This window comes from Hemitrygon akajei, chromosome 9 (assembly GCF_048418815.1).
Source record: "Hemitrygon akajei chromosome 9, sHemAka1.3, whole genome shotgun sequence".
NCBI classification, from domain to species: Eukaryota; Metazoa; Chordata; class Chondrichthyes; order Myliobatiformes; family Dasyatidae; genus Hemitrygon; species Hemitrygon akajei.
In genome coordinates, this window is record NC_133132.1 from 148505980 (window position 1) to 148519826 (window position 13847).

Here is a 13847-nt window from a genome sequence, read left to right on the forward strand (position 1 = left end):
ATGATGCATCTTGCGATGCAGTCAGACACATCATCAGGCTGTATCTCGGGGCTTGCTCTGCCGCCTCTGTGGTAGGTCTGATGGCTTTCCTCTGCTGGGCTCCCGAGTTGCCCATCCAGCTGTAGGCTTAGCAGAGGGATTGACCAGCAAACCCTCTGCAGCCCTCCTCTATGGGCAAACAATGTGCCCACCACCAAGTCTTGGTACTTTATCTTATTCCCTTCACGGGCCTCCTCTATCCGGTCTTCCCAGGGAACCATCAGCTCCAACATGACCACCTGTCTGGGCGAGTCTGACAGCAGCACTATGTCTGGCTTAAGCGTGGTTGTGGAGATGTGTTCAGGGAATGTGAACTGTTTCTCTAGGCCGACTCTCCATCGCCAGCCCTTTGCTGTTTCCAGAAGGCGGACAGGAACCTTATATCTTCTATTTAACGACGTTCGCACATCGTTTCTTTTTAATTAAAGGTCAGGAATAGAAAACTTCAAAATGTTTTAATTTTTTTACTGCAGCTTTTCCTCAGATACGAACGCAAACCGAGTTTTCTGGAGCTGAAGCAAACTGCGCTGGCAGTCAATCTGACCAACAGCGGCGGTACAGTACGGCTGGGTAGACAGTGCACGCAGCCCATGTTCAGGCTGCCTGCAATCTGATATTAGATAATAGACTAGCCGTAGGCAAAATAACGGACGACGCAAGAGATCTGCAAATGCTAGAAATCCTGAATTCTTGTGGGGGGGAAAGGCAGGTAGGAGGAGATAAATCCACGGCCAGATCAGCCATGATCTTACTGAATGGCGGAGCAGGTTGGACGGGCCAGATGGCCGACTCCTGCTCCTATTTCTCATGTTCTTATGTTGAGCAACACCCCCCCCCCCTCCCCACCACCACACACGCACAATAATGGAGAAACTCAGCAGTTCAGGCAACTTTTCTAGAGGGAATAAGCTGTTGACCTGTCCAGCCGTTCAAGATTCCCTTTTACCTCTTCCAGCTATCATCTCCCAGCTTCTCACATCATCCCCCTTAGCTGGACTTACCCACCACCTGCCGACTTGTATCCCCCTCCCCATCTTTCTAGCACCTTCAGTTACAGTCCTGACGAAGGGTCTCGGCTCAATGATTAATTTCCCTTCCAGAGTTGCCGCCTGAAGTGCTGAGTTCCTCTGGCGTTTCGTTTGTGTTGCGAAAATAATGGGATCCGTAGGGCATTCCCGTTGCAATTATTTCCAGGACATCGTGTAAAAGAAAGCAGGCACCGAACGCTGTTGAATTAGTAGCCGGGATTGACGTATTTTAGACACTTCCGATCGTGGGAACTGGCCCGTCTCCTTCCGCAGGAAAGAAATGTGATGCCCGCCAGTTTGGGGTCTAGAAAGAGAGAAAATCTGTAGCTGCTGGAAATCCGAGACCCTGAAGGGTTTCGGCCCTAAATATTGACTGTACTCTTTTCCATAGACGCTGCCTAGCCTGCTGAGTTCCTCCAGCATTTTGTGTGCAGTTCGAAGTCTAGGATCGGTTTATCATGCAGGCATCTCGGACAACAATCACTTAATCAAATCTTGGGTTTTTAATTTCTCTTAATACATAACACTCAGGAATAATTTCAGGAAGCCTGTACAATAACTGGAAGTAATTTACACTAAGGGGCTGTTTTAAAGGGACAGGCGCTAAAATGATGTCATAGTTCAGTCAGAGAAATTACGGCATCAGGTACCTTGCACTTCTAGAACAATCCTTGAGGTCTCCTAAAAGGGGAGCCTTGAATGTTCAGGTGCACAGAAAGTTCTTCCAAATTGGAAAAGTAGATTAAATAGGATGTCGCTAAGGATAGCTAGGATGTTGCCGTGATTAGACACGGCATCAAAGGTTACGGGTAGAAGGCCGAGGAGGCAAAACGGGATCAGTCATGCCTGAATGGCGGAGCAGAGTCAAACTGGCCTATTTCTGCTCTTATGGTCTTACGGTCTTATGTCAATGTTAAGAATAACACCGAAACAAGTTTCATGACTTTAGTGTGTTGTTTTGGTCAGTGATCACGTTAACAAATCTAGTCTACCTGCTGTATACCATCATCTCTCTCTGTAACTCAACAAAAAGTAAGGTCTATCGGTCACCACAGGTCCTCACAAGCATATTTTGCGTCGTTCTATTTTTTTCTGATATTCTATATCGGTTTTTTGACTTGTATGTGAGAGCCTCGGTGATGCATGGTGGGGGAGGGGTTAATGTCGGGAATCTTTCACTCTGATTGCGATTTGTGTGTGACTATTGGTGATGTGTTTTCGCACCTTGATCCCCATAGTAACACTGTCTCGTTTGGCTGCATTCATGTTTGGTTGAATGATAATTAAACTTGAATTGAATTGAATTATCAATAGGTCACCTAACCAACCATGAAAGTAGCGTCAGGACCAGTGGTCAGTTTTTAAAAAGAGGTCTATTTTTGTCCGTTAGTATGTGGACTGTTTTTTCCGGGTGTCACCTGCATTGTCCATGGATTGTTTACCTTTTATGTCTCATTTTTTTTCTTTGCACCAGCTCTGGGTTTTCACGTTGTTTTGCAGGTGTCTCATATGTGATCATGGGAATGTTTAAGCTCTTTATATTTATCACTTTTCTTTAATTCGGGGTAATTTAATTAACACTTTATGTTCAATGTCCGGAATTTCTATGGCGCAGGGGTGCATCCGAGCTTCTCTATTTTGGGTCGTTGTAGTTCCTTCTCAGGTGAAACTCAAGCTGAGCTCTCCTGTCTTTCGCCAGTGATTTCTGTTCATCAAGATTCTGTACAGTTTGCCAGAGCGCTTGTTAGTTTTTCCTTGTTAATTCCTGTGATAAATCTTCAGTTTTATTTCAATTGCCGAAGTCCCTGTGATTCCTGCACTTGAGTTTGCTAGTGATCCTCACAAGTAGATCAATCAGGCACATTACAATAAACACGCGTTCCATCTTGCAGACGACAGCAATCAACCAGGTGGTGGCCTCATGTCCACAGATTATTACCTTTTTCTGGGGAAGGTGTTGGTTGAAACCAGGTCAGCCAGTGGGAACACATGTTCAATATTGGTACTGACCAGGACATCCTCAAAAGGCAATGCCTCCAGCAGACAACTTCCATCATGAAGGACTCCCACTCTCCAGCACATGCCCTCTCTTCCTTACTACCATCAGTCAGGAGGAGCAGAGTCCTGAAGATGCACATTCAACATTTTAAAAAGGGTTTTTCCCCACCACCATCATATTTCTGAATGGACCATGAACATTACCTCAATAGTTTGCTCTCTTTTTTGTACTAATTATTTATATGTATATTTATTGTAATTCATAGTGATTGTTATGTATTGTTGCTGAAAAGCAACAGATTTCATGACCTATGTCAATGATAAGGGGTGAATCGGTGGAATTCTTTGCCACAGGCAGCTGTGGAAACCAAACCTTTATGTACATTTTAGGTAGAGGTTGACAGATTCTTGATTAGTCAAGGAATGAAGGGAAACGGGGAGATTGGGGCTGAGAGGACAAATGGATCACCCATGATAAAATGGCAGAGCAGACTCGATGGGCCAAATGGCCCAAGCTTGCTCCTACATCTTCTGGTCTTATGGTCTTATAATAAACCTGATTCTGATTCTAACTGCCTATCCCATTATCATCTTCTTCTTACAATTCTTTTCATTAATGGAACTACCAGCTGAATTAAACTTCCTACCATAGGACCGTAAGATGTAGGAGCAGAATTGGGCCATTTGGCCCATCGAGTCTGCTTTCATCATGGCTGATCCATTTCCCTCTCACACCCAATTTCCTGCCTTCTGCCCGTATCCCTTCATGCCCTGACTAATCACACCTTAAATATACCCAATGACTTGGCCTCCACAACTGCCTGTGGCAATGAATACAAAGTTGGTCTACTACCATCTTAAAAATATAGTGAGAATTAAAGTGCTTTTGTCTCAGAAAGATCTAGAAAAACAAGTTCATGCATTTATGTTGATTAGGCTTTTCACTGGTCCCTGTAAAAAATCTCTCAGACAGCCGCAGCTTGTTCAGTACACTGCTGCTAGAGTCCTCACTAAGACCAGGAAAGGAGGACACATCACTCCAGATCTCAGATCACGACACTGGCTTCCTGTCCATCGGAGGATTGACTTTAAAACATTACCATTGGTGGTTTATAGAATACTGAATGGTCTGGGACCAAAATACATCTCTCATCTCTTGTTGCATTGTAAACCTTCCGGAGCTCTCAGGCTGTATGGGTGGGTCTGCTTTCTGTCCCCAGGGTCAAAACTAATCATGGTGAAACAGCTTTTAGTTACTATGCTCCACATATCTGGAATAACCTTCCAGAGGATCTGGTCTGCCCCAACTTTAAGCTCTTTTAAATCAAGGCTTAAAACTTTTTGCTGTAGCTTTTAATTAGAATCTCCTGCACTGCAACTTATATTTCTTTATTTCTATGTGTGATTTTATTCTTTTTATATTGCCTGAAATTTGTTGTTTGATTTTATATCTTGTTTTATGTAAAACACTTTGAACTGTCTTGTGTTTGAATAGTGCTAGACAAATAAACTTGCCTTGGCTTTTATTTCTTCTTCCAAAGTGTATGGCCCTACACTTCCTGACACTGTAGTCCATCTGCCAGTTCTTTGCCCATTCTCCTAATCTGTCGAAGTCCTTCTGCAACCTCTCTGCTCTCTCAAAACCAACTTCTATGCTATCTCCTGTTTGCAGGACCATGTGCTTCTTCCTTTCTTCTTTCAGATCCTCAAGTTAACGCAGCAAGTTTCAGTGCATCTGACCCTTACATACAGGAGCTCTGTGATAAATCTTCCTGACCATAGCATTCCTGCCCCTTCTCCTTTGGCTGTCTCTGGTTTCTCATTGTGACACAAACCTAGCACCAACACCCAAATTTAATTAAGTGCCACTAAACCTCACTTCACTAGGTGGAAATAGGTTGGTGGAGTAAGGTGGAGGTGATAGGCAATAGGTTAGTCCAGGTGAGTGAGTGATAAGTGATCCAAGTAAGGAGATGTGACAGGTGATAGATGACAGCTGGATCCAGGTGAGGGTTGATAGCCGATTCGTTGATCCAACTTAGGGGGAGGGAGGCAGGTGATAGATGAATCCAACTAACAGGAAAATTAGCAAGAGGTGGATACAGGAAAAAATTGATAGGCCACAGGTGAATCTAGGAAGCAGGTATCAAATTCAATTTCCTGATCTCCTATGCATGCAAACGTAATGTTAACCAGCTTGAGATATACACTCAGTAGCCACTTTATCAGGTGCCTCCTGTAACTAATAAAGTGATCACTGAGTGTATGTTTGTGGTCTTTTTTGCTGTAGCCCATCCACTTCAAGTTTCTACATGTTGTGCATTCAAAGATGTTCTTTTGCACACAACTCCGGATCATTCGAGAGGCTGAAGGGATAATAGATAGGATATATAGAGAGGTGGTTATTTGAGGTACTGTCATCCTATTATCAGGTAGAATCAGGTCATTCTCCGCTGAACTCTCTCAGTAAAGGAAAGAAATGTGAAGGTTAAGGTTTTTTTAGAAACATAGAAAACCTACAGCACAATACAAAGGCCCTTCGGCCCACAAAGCTGTGCCGAACATCTACTGACCTGAGAAATTACCTAGGGTTATCCATAGCCCTCTATTTTTCTGCGTTCCATATACCTGTCCAGGAGTCTCTTAAAAAAGCCTATCGTGTCCACCTCTCCCACCATTGCTGGCAGCCCATTGCACGCACTCACCACTCTCTGCATAAAAAACTTACCCCTGACATCTCCTCTGTACCTACTTCCAAGCACCTTAAAACTATGCACTCTCATGCTAGCCATTTCAGCCCCGGGAAAAAGCCGCTGACTATCCACGCAATCGATGCCTCTCATTTTTTTTTCTTCCTTTCTTCCTATCTGCTCAGCTAGCACAATGGAGATGCCAGGCAGTGTAGTGCAATGCTCCTCTTGCGGGATGTGGGAAGGCAGGGAGACTTCCAGTGTCCCTGACGACTACAGCTGCGAGAAGTGCATCCAGCTGCAGCTTCTAACAATCTGCACTAAGGAGGTGGAGTTGGAACTAGATGAACTCCGGATCATTTGGGAGGCTGAAGGGATGATAGGTAGGACATATAGAGAGGCGGTTACACCCAAGGTGCAGGACAGCAAAGTGTGTGGCAGTCAGGAAAGGGAAAGGGATTAAGGAACCAGTGCAGTGCAGATGACCCCTGTGGCCACTCCCCTCAGTAACAGGTACTGTTGGGTACACTTTGGATACTGTTGGGGGGACGTGAACTAACCCAGGAAGTCACAATGGTCTGGTCTCTGCCTCTGTGACTCAGAACAGAAGGAGGAAGAAGAGGCACATTGTGCTGATAGGGGATTTGTTAATTAGGGGAACAGACAGGAAGTTCTGTGAGTGAGAATGAAATTCCCAGATGTTAGATGGCCTCCCAGGTGCCAGAGTCTGGGACATCTTGGATCGCGTCCTCAGCATTCTTACGTGGGAGAGTGAACAGCCAGAAGTTGTGGTCCATGTAGGTACCAATGGGTAGGATGAATGACGAGGTTCTGCATAGGGAGTTCAGGCAGTTATATGCTAAGTTAAAGGGCAGAACCTGTAGTGTTGCGATCTCAGGATTGCTACCCATGCCACAGGCTGGTGAGGCCAAAACTAGGAAGATTAAACAACTAAGGAGTTGGTGTAGGAGGGAGGGCAGAAGATTTTTGGATCTTTGGGCTCATTTGCAGGGAAGGTGGGACCTGTACAGAAACATAGAAAACCTACAGCACAATACAGGTCCTTCGGTCCACAAAGCTGTACCGAACATGTCCCTACCTTAGAAACTACTAGGCTTACCCATAGCCCTCTATTTTTCTAAGCTCCATGTAGCCATCCAGGAATCTCTTAAAAGACCCTATCAGTTCTGCCTCCACCACCACTGCCAGCAGCCCATTCCCTGCACTCACCACTCTTTGCGTAAAAAAACTTACCCCTGACATCTCCTCTGTACCTACTTCCAAGCACCTTAAAACTATGTCCTCTCATGCTAGCTATTTAAGCCCTGGGGAAAACCCTCTGACTATCCACACGATCAATGCCTCTCATTATCTAGTACACCTCTATCAGGTCACCTCTCATCTTCTATCACTCCAAGAAGAAAAGGCCAAGTTCACTTAACCTATTCTCATAAGTCATGTTCCCCATTCCAGGCAATATCCATGTAAATCTCCTCTGCACCCTTTCTATGGCTTCCACATACTTCCTGTAGTAAGGTGACCAGAACTGAGCACAGTACTCCAAGTGAGGTCTGACCAGGGTCCTATATAGCTGCAACATTACCTCTCGGCTCTTAAACTGAATCCCAAGATTGATGAAGGCCAATACACCATATGCCTTCTTAACCACAGAGTTAACCTACGTAACAGCTTTGAGTGTCCTATGGACTCAGACCCCAAGATCCCTCTGATCCTCCACAATGCCAAGAGTCTTACCATTAATACTATATTCTGCCATCATATTTGACCTACCAAAATGAACCACTTCACACTTATCTGTGTTGAACTCCATCTGCCACTTCTCAGCCCAGTTTTGCATCCTATCAATGTCCCGTTATAATCTCTAACAGTCCTCCACACTATCCAGAACACCCCCAAAATTTGTATCATCAGCAAGTTTACTAACCCATCCCTCCACTTCCTCATCCAGGTCATTTATAAAAATCACAAAGAGTAGGGGTCATAGAATGGATCCCTGAGGCACACCACTGGTCACCAACCTCCATGCAGATTATGACCCGTCTCCAACCACTCTTTGCCTTCTGTGGGCAAGCCAGTTCTGGATCCACAAAGCAATGTCCCCTTGGATCCCATGCCTCCTTACTTCTTCAATAAGCCCTGCATGGGGTACCCTACCAAATGCTTTGCTAAAATCCATATACACTACATCTATGGCTCTACCTTCATCAATGTGTTTAGTCACATCCTCAAAAAAATCCATCAGGCTCGTAAGGCACAACCTGCCTTTGCCAAAGCGATCCTGACTATTCCTAATCATATTATACCTCTGCAAATGTTCACAAATCCTGCCTCTCAGGATCTTTTCCATCAATTTACCAACCACTGAAGCAAGAAGGAACAGTTTGCGCCTGAACTGGAGGGGGACTAATGTCCCAGTGGGAAGGTTTGTTAATGCTGTATGATGGGGTTTAAACAAGAGTTGAAGGGGGATGGGAACCAGTGTGTCAGAACAATTAGTGGAGCGGTTGTGGAAGCAGATGTCAGAAAGACCTCAGAAAAAGTCAGGAATCAAAAGGTTGAGTATAAAGTGACTAGTGTCCTGAGCTGCGTATACTTCAATGGAGGATGTATTGTAGGAAAGGCAGATAACAGTGCTGAAAATGAGGTAGCTGTTTTACAAATAGAGGCCATGCGTAATGAGGAGAGACGGTTGACAGGGCAAAATTGCTATCAATAGGATGAGTTGCAACATAAAAGGCAGACAAAATTGAAAAGGGTGCAAACAGGACTGAAGGTGTCATGTTTGAATATGAGCAGTATACTAGAATATAAAAGCAAGGATGTTTCCTATGATCAGAGAGTCTAAGACCAGAGGGCACAGTCTCAGAATAGAGGGATGTCCTTTTATAATAGAGATGAGGAGGAATTTCTTTGGCCAGAGAGTGGTGAATCTTTGGAATTTTTTGCCACAGGCAGATGTGGAGGGCAAGTCTTTACATATATTTAAGGCAAAAGTTGATAGATTCTTTATTGGTCAGAGCATAAAAGGGTATAAAGAGAAGTTAGGAAATTGGGACTGAGAGGGAAAATTGGTTAAGCCTTGGTGAAATGGTGGAGCAGACTCAATGAGCCAAATGGCCTAATTCTGCTCCTATATCTTATTGTCTTATTAACAAGGCACTCTTGCCACCGAACTGCCACTCACTGGATTTGATTTTTGTATTTCACTGTAAACTCTAGAAACTGTTGTGAGTTGCTGCCACAATTGGTTCATTAGATATTTACATTAATGATTAGGTGTGTAGGTGTACCTAATAATGTGGCCACTGATGTATATGTAGCTGCATGTGTTTCAGGATGATTAATATAAATGTTGCAGTCCCTCCATGTTTTTCCTGTGATACTCCAATCTTACAAACTTCATGAAGTATTCAGTAATTCATATATCACATTCAATGTTGTGCCCAAGTGACCTGTCGTACTTTGCATCAGTGTGAATGGTTGATATCCAGGCCCCTGTTGCAAGTTAGACCATAAGTCCATAGGATATAGGAGCAAAATTAATTTGTTTGCCCTTCAAGTTTGCTCTGCCGTTTCCTCATAGAGACACAGAAACATAGAAAACCTACAGCACAATACAGGCCCTTCGGTCCAGAAAGCTGTGCCAAACATGTCCCTACCTTAGAAATTACCTAGGGTTACCCATAGCCCTCTATTTTTCTAAGCTCCATGTACCTGTCCAGGAGTCTCTTAAAAAACCCTATGGCTTATCCAATTTTCCTCTCAGTCCCTATTTCCTGTCTTCTCCCCTATCCCTTCATGCCCTGACCAATCAAGAATCTATCAACCACAGGCAAAGAATTCCACAGATTCACCACTCTCTGCTAAAGAAATTCATTCTAATCTCCATAAAGCCTCAACACTATAGTCTTGTCCTCTTGAAATGAACGCTAACATTATATTTGCTTTCCTCACCACAGACTCAACCTGCAAATTAACCTTCAGGGAACCCTACACAAGGACTCCCAAATCCCTTTGTACCTCAGCTTTTTGTATTTTCTCTCCATTTAGAAAATAGTCAACCATTTCATTTCTTCTCCCAAAGTGCATAACCATAATCTTCTCAACACTGTATTCCATCAGCCACTTCTTTGCCCATTTTCCTAATCTGTCTAAGTCCTTCTGTAGTCTTCCTATTTCCTCAAAACTACCTGCCCCTCCACCTATCTTCATATCGTCTGCAAACTTTGCAACAAAGCCATCAATTTCATCATCCATATCATCGACACAGATGTAAAAGAGTTGGTCCCTAACAGCCACCCCTGTGGAACACCACTAGTCAGCAGTAGCTAACCAGAAAAGGCTTTCTTTATTCCCATTCTTGTCTTCTGCCAATCAGCCGCTGTTTTATCCATGTTAGAATCTTCTTGTAAAACCATGGGCTTGTAGCTTGTTAAGCAGCCTCCTGTGAGGCACCTTGTCAAAGACCTTCTGAAAATCCAAGTACAGAACATCAACTGATTCTCCTTTGTCTATCCTGCTGGTTTCTTCTTCAAGGAATTCCAACAGATTTGTCAAGCAAAATTTTCCCTTGAGGAAAAGGGAAGACTATGCAGACTACGGCCTATTTCATCTTGTGCCTCCAGGTACCCTGAGACTTCACCGTCAACTGTGGCCAGACTAACTGGTCTGTAGTTTTGTTTCTTCTGCCTGTCTCCCTCCTTGAAGAGTGTAGTGACATTTGCAATTTTCCAGTCTTCCGGAGGCATTCCAGAAGCTAGTGATTCTTGAAAGATCATTACTAATGCCTCCACAATCTTTTCAGACACCTCTTTTGAACTCTGGGGTGTAAACCATCTGGTCCAGGTGACTTATCTACCTTCAGAGCTTTCAGTTTCCAAAGAACCTTCTCTGTAGTTATGGTAACTTCATGCCCCCGACACCTGGACCTTCCGCCATACTGCTCGTATCTTCTACAGTGAAGACTGATGCAAAATACTTATTCATTTCATCTGCTACTTCTTCTCCCTCATTACTACCTCTCCACCATCATTTTCCAGCGGAACGATATCTACTCTTACCTCTCTTTTACACTTTATTTCTCTTAAGAAACTTTAGGAAAGTTATTGATTTTATGGCATTCCACTCGTGTATGCCCACCCAACAGTGCTTTAACAAACACCCAAGAGTGGCTCAGGAGTTATTGACCTCGAGTTTTACTGTTCTCAGATCTCCTGCAAACTACAGATCATGTACTGTACTTGGTATTCCATATTTCAAATGCTAGAAGTTTCAGCATGGGGACGCAGCTGGAATGGAAAGTGAAGAGTGTCGTTTTGTCCTCTCAGATGAATGGTCTAGGAACATTTGCTTATGTTAGAAGACATTACTAGGCACTGAAATTATGATTTCTTCTGAATGCTTTCAAAGCTACCACTTACATCCACAAGATGTGTCTGGAAGGTGTACATTATGCCAGAGAAACATTTTGGATACCAAGAGTGCTGACAAGTAGAAGATATCAATCTGGTTTTACTTTGACACCAGAGTATAACAGAAATTTTCCAAATCTCATAATGGTGTTTAGAGATTTTGATCCTCCAAGAAACATGTGTCAGAATAAGGCATATAATTTAGTATGATGTAAATTTGCATTACGAGGTGGGTATATAAATGCCTGTACTGACAAAATGAATGCCCCTAAGAAACTTGTTGCCACTGAGTCTTTACAGTGCGCAAGACATTCTTTCCCTCTACTATTAGACTTCCTAACAGTCCATGAACTACTGAGCGCTATTTGATTAGTCCTTTACTTGCACTTTTTATTTGTAAATTATGGTAATTTTTCTGTCTTTGCGTTGTACTGATGACACAAAACAACACATTTTATGTCAATGATAATAATTCTGATTATGATTTGGACAAAAGTAATAATCTGCTGAATGATAAAAAGCAGAATAATCATCAAGGTTTTTTAAAAGAAGACTGGTATAAATATAGGGGGGAAATTCCAGTGAAGGCCTACAGTTAAAGAAGGGAGAAGGGGCATGAACTATACATCTGGTTGAAAAGGTGAACTTGATTGAGAGCAATACAAGCCAGAAGATCAAGAAGGATGTAAATTTCTCTGAAAGCCTTATGAAACATTGTACCACAATAAGTAAACTAAGTAATCATAAGTGAAAATTTTTGCAAGAGAGACTATGTCTCATAACTTTGATAGAGCATTTTGAAGAGGTGACAAAGAGGATTGACAAGGGCAGGGTAGTAGATATTATCTATATAGAAACATAGAAACATAGAAAACATACAGCACAATACAGGTCACAAAGTTGTGCCAAACATGTCCCTACCTTAGAAATTATGAGGGTTACCCACAGCCCTCTATTTTTCTAAGCTCCATGTACCTATCCAAAAGTCTCTTAAAAGACCTACCATATCCGCCTCCACCACCATTGCCGTCAGCCCATTCCATGCACTCACCATTCTCTGCGTAAAAAATTTACTCTGTACTCCTGTCTGTTCTCCTCTGTACCTACACTCAAGCACCTTAAACCTGTGCCCTCTTGTGGCAGCCATTTCAACCCTGGGAAAAGCCTCTGACTATCCACATGATCAATGCCTCTCATCATCTTCTACACCTCTATCAGGTCACCTCTCATCCTCCGTCACTCCAAGGAGAAAAGGCCAAGTTCACTCAACCTATTCTCATAAGGCATGATCCCCAATCCAGGCAACATCCTTGTAAATCTCCTCTGCACCCTTTCTATGGCTTTCACATCCTTCCTGTAGTGAGGTGACCAGAACTGAACACAGTTCCAAAGTGGGGTCTGACCAGGGTCTTATATAGCTGCAACATTACCTCTCGGCTCCTAAACTCAATCTCACTATAGATGAAGGCCAATATTCCGTATGCCTTCTTAACCACAGAGTCAACCTGTGCAGCTGCTTTGAGCGTCCTATGGACTCGGACCCCAAGATCCCTCTGATCCTCCACACTGCCAAGAGTCTTACCATTAATACTATATTCTGCCATCATATTTTACCTACCAAAATGAACCACTTCACACTTATCTGGGTTGAACTCCATCTGCCACTTCTCAACTCAGTTTTGCATCCTATCAATGTCTCACTGTATCCTCTGACAGCCCTCCACACTATCCACAACACCCCCAATCTTTGCGTCATCAGTAAATTTACTAACCCATCCCTCCACTTCCTCATCCAGGTTACTTATAAAAATCACAAAGAGTAGGGGTCACAGAACAGATCCCTGAGGCACACCACTGGTCACCGACCTCCATGCAGAATCTGACCCGTCTACAACCCCTCTTTGCCTTCTGTGGGCAAGCCAGTTCTGGATCCACAAAGCAATGTCCCCTTGGATCCCATGCCTCCTTACTTTCTCAATAAGCCTTGCATGGACTCAGCAAGGACTCAGCCCAGCTCCTTCTTGGAAGATAGTCTGGAAGTCTAGAACACATGGACCTTGGCAAATAGCCAATTGGATAAAAAATTGGCTTGGTGGTAGGAGTCACAGGGTCATATTGAAAGAGTGTAATTCAGGCTGGATAGGCTGGAATATTTTCTATGGAAAGTAGGAAGTTTTAGAGCAACCTTAAAGTTGCATATACTGTAAAATCATGAGGGGTATAGATAAGGTGGATGGTCACAATCTTTCTTCCAAGATAGTTGTGTTGTGTCTAAAGACTTCAGGTGAGAGGGAAAACTTTAAAGGGTACTTTGGGGGGAGGGCGCAATGTTTTTGACACAAAGGGTCCTTGATAAATGGAATAAGCTTCCAGAAGTAGTAGTAGAGGTGTGTATAATCATAATGTTTAAATGACCAGGAAAAGCTTGGAATGATCAGGGCCAAACACAAGCATACATTAGGATTAGCTCAGGTAGACATCTTGGTTTTTGCGGATAATTTGGCAAAAAAAAAAGCTTGTCTCTTTGCTGCAAACACAAGGAAATCTGAAGATGCTGGAAATTCAAGCAACACACACTTGACACTTTGTCCTGACGAAGGGTCTCGGCCCGAAACGTCAACTGTACTTCTCCCTATAGATGCTGCCTGGCCTGCTGCGTT